We start from the raw sequence: 5,721 nt of genomic DNA on the forward strand, positions 1-5,721 counted from the left end.
TGAATGTTATGTCATAGGGGGAAATCGGGACATTCACCAGTTCATCTTCAACTTAAGACATGGAATCGATCGTATAGAAACACTCGGCATATAGATGTTTGTTGTATAAGGGGTTTATTGTAGTATTGTTGGCATCGTGGACATTTAGGAATAAGTTACATGTCCATCATTACAGAACTGATTCAGTTGTTGGCCCATACTGTGAAATACTTTGCAGCCATTAAAAAGATTGCAATAGCGGCAAATGCCCTGATTCTCAAGGCATATTGTTATGTGGAAAATGCAACTTAATTTTCAAAAGATTATCTGATGCATTCGATTTCTCCTGAAAACAAAAAGTGTTAAATTCGTAAGGATACGTTGAACCCCTTGTGTGGGTAGCTCTTTGGTGTCTGACTTCATCCCTCCCATCCCCTTCAAGAATTAAAAAACAAGGGAGATAACATCTATGACAACCCCACTAATTCATGCTCAGGTGACTTAACTGGTTTAACTTTTTTGTCCTACCCTCGCAATTGGAGGGTTTTCTCCCTGTCCCTTGAGAGCATATCTACTTCTTTCCATGACTCCTTGAACCTGATTATTTCCCTTAGCGAGGCTGCTCCTGGCCCATATGTCCACTAGGGACTTAGCTCTTCCTATTTAAAGTTTTATGTCCATAGAATGAGTGTAGGATAAGCTTTCCCTAAATTACTAATTTTGATGAGGGAAGCTGATGAAGGGTTCAGAGTTCTATTGGCAGTTAACAACTATTTCTTTTGATAACTGACTTGGTTATTTTACCACAAAAAGAGGAAAGTCCTTGGAATCTAACTATAATATACTAGAGGCCCCATGCACAAAATTTGTGCAAGGGGCTCGGCCCTTGCAGTCCCAGCTGCCTCAGCCGGCCCTCGCAGCCCTGGCAGCTTTGTCTGGAAGGTCATCCGGAAGGATGTCCGGAAGGTCGTTCAGCTGTTCAGTCTAATTAGCATATTAGCTCTTTATTATATAGGATACCAGACTGTGCTCTAGAGAAGTATGAGCCAAGGAAACTCTTCTTACCCTGTGATTCAGTGATCTATTTTTCACAAATCCATGTTTGCTCCAGCTGAGATGTCCACAGCTGGGACAACTTAACTGGCGGGCTGGAGGATTCACCTTAAAGATGACTCAATCACATGGAGGGGAATTGGTGCTGACTGTGAGCTGGGAGCTCAGCAAGGGTTGTGGGCCAGGGGCCTCAGGTTGCTTCTAGGTGGGCCTCTATACAGGATGGTTGGGTTTCTCTACAGTATAGTTACTGGGTTCCAAAAGCAATCATCCCATGAAAACAAAGCAGGAGTGTATTATATTTTACATAGAGGCCCAGTGCACAAAATTCCTGCACTTGGGGGGGGGGTCTCTTAGCCAAGCCTGTGCCCTCTTGCAGTCCAGGAGCCCTCGGGGGATGTCTGACTGACGGCTTAGGCCCTCGGGGAGAGGCTCCCGCCACCGCCGCTGCACTTGCCAGCCGTGAGCCCAGCTTCTGGCTGAGTGGTGCATTGAGCATCTGCCCCCTGGTGGTCAGTGTGCGTCATAGCAACCAGTCATTCTCGCCATGTGGTCAATTTGCATATTAGCCTTTTATTATATAGGATGACCTACCCTTAGAAGTAACGTAGGGTCCATTCCACCATGCCCTATTGGTTGAGGCAGTCTCAAGGCTTACTCAGGGTCAAAAGGAGGGGATATAGACCCCATTTCTGGATCAGGGGCAGAAGTAGGCCATGGATTGGCCACACCTTGGTTTTGAGAAATAGTACCAACAGAATTGATTATTGGATCTGAGGAAGAATACAATAGCAGTTGAGCAAATGTACAGACTGAGAAACTGATCTTCCCAGATCATCCTCAATTAGATCTTCTGCAGTTTGGTTGACAATGAATTTTCCAAAACAAAGTAACACTTACCTTCAAATGCAAATGCAAAAGAATAACAATTTTAAAAATTAGCCTAACCAATCAAGCAACTCTTCAAAGAAAAATAAAACAACCCAATTTCAATGTCGGATTTAGGATTATTTATTACTAAAATACATTTGACTTACCTAAGCCTCTTTTTCATAAGAGAAGGAAATAGGGAATTATACCACATCATCTTACTAATTAATTAAAGGATGCAAGGTAAAAGTTTATTAATATTTTGAGTTAAAGAAGATATAGTCATTATTAAGATTATTATGAACATTACTATGTTACCTATTAAGGTAACTTTTTGCATCCTCATTTTATTTTGGTGGAAAGAAATAATCCAGCCCTAGCCAGTTTGGCTCAGTGGGTAGAGCGCCGTCCTGCAAACTGAAAGGTCCCAGGTTTGATTCTGGTCAAGGGCACATGCTTGGGTTGTGGGCTCGATCCCCAGTGGGGGACTTGCAGGAGGCAGCCGATCCACGATTCTTTCTCATCATGGATGTTTCTATCTCTCTCCCTCTTCCTTACTTTCTGAAATGAATAAAAATATATTTAAAAAAAAAGAAATAATCCAGTTGAGATAATAATTCTTATTTTAGTTGATTAAATTCTTATTAAAAGTAGTGTTTTGTATACGAACTCTGTTGCTTTTTTGTATGTTTTAAACAGAGCAGCTTTCCTTATGCAGATATAAATTCATTTGGTATAGTTTCTGAATTTTGTTAGTGAATTGATGGGGAGGGAATTTGGTGGTGAAAAGGTAATAGGGATAAATATGGAAGGAAAACTGTTGTGGTAAACCTCATGAGGGTATCATAAAAATGCCATGCAGTACAGGAGAGTGAGTATTGTGAGCTTCTAGAAAAGGGGCTATATAAATGCAAAATACAACAATTTTATCTTTTAAAGGTGGCTAGAGATGGGAAAAGATTATGGGAGATATACTAGTACCTTGGAAAAGATCCCATCACCTGTGGCAGGAGAGGGAGGGAGCGCTCCACTTCAAGAGGGGTCAGAGCAGAAAGCTCCTTTGGAAATTCCCTGTCAGCTAGGGACAGTGGTATGGACAGTTGGCAGAAAGTCACTCCTTGCTGACACAGAATGTTCATAGAAATGAAGCTAAATGAAGTATGGTGGCGAAGATCATGTTTGTACTGGCACTGGGGCAAAGTAAGCAGAGATGACTAGATCTATGCACCAGAGAAGAAAAAAGAGGAACCAAACCCCACAGAATAGGCAAATAGGCAAGTTTGCCTTAGACGAGGAGCGAGAGCAAAAGAAATGACTGGGTAGGTGGTTTGGGGCAGCTGAAACAAAGCATGAAGAAGTTCTTAAGTATTGATACAGACAGCTCTCCAATATCAATTAAGTGGGGGGGGGGAATCGAGATATAAAACAATGTGGATAATGTACTATGATTTGCATTAAAAAGGAAAAATATTATTTTTACATTTGTTTGAATATACATTTAAAAATTCTGGAAGGGTATCTAAGAAAGTAATATTAGTTGTTACCTATTTGTGTGTATATGTGCTCAAATATTTTAGTACCGTTACTACACAACAAATGATCTCAAATTTAGTAGCTTAAGACAACAAATACTTATTATCTCAGTTTTTGTAGCTCAATAATACAGGAATGGCTTAGCTGGGTGGAACTGGCTCAGAATCTTTCATGAGGTTGCAATCAAGATGTTACTAAAAGCTTGACTGGGGCTGGGGGATCCACTTCCAAGATGACTCACTCACATGGCTGTGGGCAGCGGGCCTCTGTTCCTTCCCAACTGGACCACTCCATAATGCTGCTTGCATCTCTTCATGACATGGCTGTTGGCCTCCCTCAGAATGAATGATCTTGAAACCTGGCCAGGTAGCTCATTTGGTTAGAGCGTTGTCCCAATATGCCAAGGATGTGGGTGGGTTCGATCCCTGTTCAGGGCACATATAAGAAGCAACCAATGATCGCTTCTTGGCCTTTTGGCTAAGATCAAGTGAAGAAGCAACCAATGAATGCATAAATAAGTGAAACAACAAATCGCTGTTTCTCTCTTCCTCTCTAAAATCGATCAACATAACCAAAAAAAAAATTTTTTTTAAAGGGGGTAAAAAAAGAATGATCTGAGAGAAAGAGAGAGGGAGATGGAGATGGAGAAAGGGAGAGCAAGGAAGAACCTGAAAAGACTTTTATGACCTAGTCTAAGGAGTCACACTCAGTCACACCTGCCATGTTCTATTCATCCGAAGAGAGCCACTAAGTCTGGGGAGGGGAATTAGGTTTCACCTTTTGAGAGAAGGAGCATCAGAGAATTTGTTGGCATATTTTAAAACCACCAAGGAAGGGGAAGGGGGAACTACTGGGTGAATAAGGGCAGGTCTGGAAGATTTTCACTTGTTAACGTAAAAAACCATTGAAACCTGTAAAGATTTTTTGAGTTTATTTGAGCCAAACTGTCGACATATGCTGGGAAGCAGAACCTCAAGGAACTGAAATAATGCTCAGGAGAATGGCGGGTTACATCTCTATTTATACATTGCAATCAAAGGAAAGGGACGTAGGTGGGTTACATGAAATCCATTGGTGATAGACTAGAGAGGCAGGAGAAAGCAAAGCAGGGAAACCCCTGGGATTGGATAAAAAGTAAAATGATAGCCACATACTTAGGTGGGTGCAGGAATAATTAACATGATAATAATGGAGGAATTTGTGTTACCTGTCCTGGCACCCAGCACATTAGGTTGTGCCCCAAGGGGTCCAGAAAAAGGGGAGTTACAAGTTACTCAGACATTTCAAGGATATGTTATCATAGATGCAAAAAGACAGATAGGCTCAGTTAAGGTGAAGGTTGACCTTGTCAGTGAAGATACCAGCCTAGGATGTAACTACCCACCATAACTGCTTTTAGTTAAAGTTTAATCTCAGACCATCCTTTGTGGTTACTTTAGGTCTCTGAGTTTGCAAGACCGCATGCAGGCCTTCCCTGAGCTGGTCAGGTTAGCACGTGGCACTTTCGTCCACACACTGTATCTATGTTTATCCTTCTTCAACTACTCATTTGACTATATTAACCAATAAAGAAATTAATTACATTATTTTAAAAGGAAACCTACTTAAGCTATTTGGGAAAGAGTTGGGGGATGAAAAAGAAAAAGCTGAACAGGATGTGAGTAGGAGAAATTGTTTGAGGTGAGGTTGACCTTTGTCCAGATAATAGGGGAAAAAAAAAGGTCTACTTTGTCCTCACCCTGCCCCTCCTCCCCACACCTGCAGATTCTGCATTCAGGATTGCCAGGGCTTGGGGTGGTGACAGGTATGACCCGTTTTGGACAATGGTTTTGCGAAGCAGGGAGAGCTCTGTAGTCAGAATATTCTACGGGACGGCTTGACAACCGGCGTTTTTCATTTATTACAGCTTAAGTCCTGTTACAACAATATGTTTCTATCTAAACCAGTCTGTGGCCACAGCCCGAGGTCATTGTTAGTGTTCAATAATATTGGATGGCATGCAATGCCATTATTAATAGGTAATGTTCTACTTACACGCTCCACCCTGCCGGCCTGTCATTCCTCCAGTCTGGTTTGACATTTATTCTTTAACCTAACTTGCATAAATTGTCAAGCACGCCAAGAGGATGTAACCTTGTGATTAAATTGAGGGAAATTTAACGTGAACAAAGACGTGGCATGATACTCAACAGGTTTATTGTCTCATTAAAGTTTCTCAAGGGCGAGTGACCGCCGTGGGCAGCACAAAACTGTCCTCCCGGCGCTCGTGGTCACTTTACGAGGCGG

This window comes from Myotis lucifugus, unplaced genomic scaffold, assembly GCF_000147115.1.
Source record: "Myotis lucifugus unplaced genomic scaffold, Myoluc2.0 scaffold_0, whole genome shotgun sequence".
Taxonomy (NCBI): domain Eukaryota; kingdom Metazoa; phylum Chordata; class Mammalia; order Chiroptera; family Vespertilionidae; genus Myotis; species Myotis lucifugus.